The sequence below is a fragment of the Eimeria mitis genome, genomic scaffold, assembly GCF_000499745.2.
Source record: "Eimeria mitis Houghton genomic scaffold, Emh_scaff3035, whole genome shotgun sequence".
NCBI classification, from domain to species: Eukaryota; Apicomplexa; class Conoidasida; order Eucoccidiorida; family Eimeriidae; genus Eimeria; species Eimeria mitis.
In genome coordinates, this window is record NW_013571381.1 from 3,562 (window position 1) to 3,974 (window position 413).

Genomic DNA, 413 nt, shown 5'->3' on the forward strand with positions numbered 1-413 from the left:
AATAAATAAATAAATAAATAAGTATATATATATATATATATATAAATTCAAGTGTAACAATAGAAGAAGACAGAAAGAAGAGATAAAGGAGACAGAAAGGGAGAGACAAAAAGGAGACAGAAAGAAAACAAAAACAAAACTAAAATAAAAAGAAAAAGAAAAACAAAAAGAGATAAAGACAAGAGCGTAAACAAAAACAAATACAAATAAAAAAATAAAAACAAACAGAAAAAATTAAAAAAAAAAAACAAAAAGCCAGAAACAAAAGCAAAAAAGAACAAAGACAAAGACAAGAACAAAACGCAAACAAAGAAACAAACAAATAAAACAAAAACAAAAAAATAAAAAAAAAAAATAAAAAAAATAAAAAAAAACAAACCTGTGAGGATGCAATCGCTGCGGGAGAAAACTCG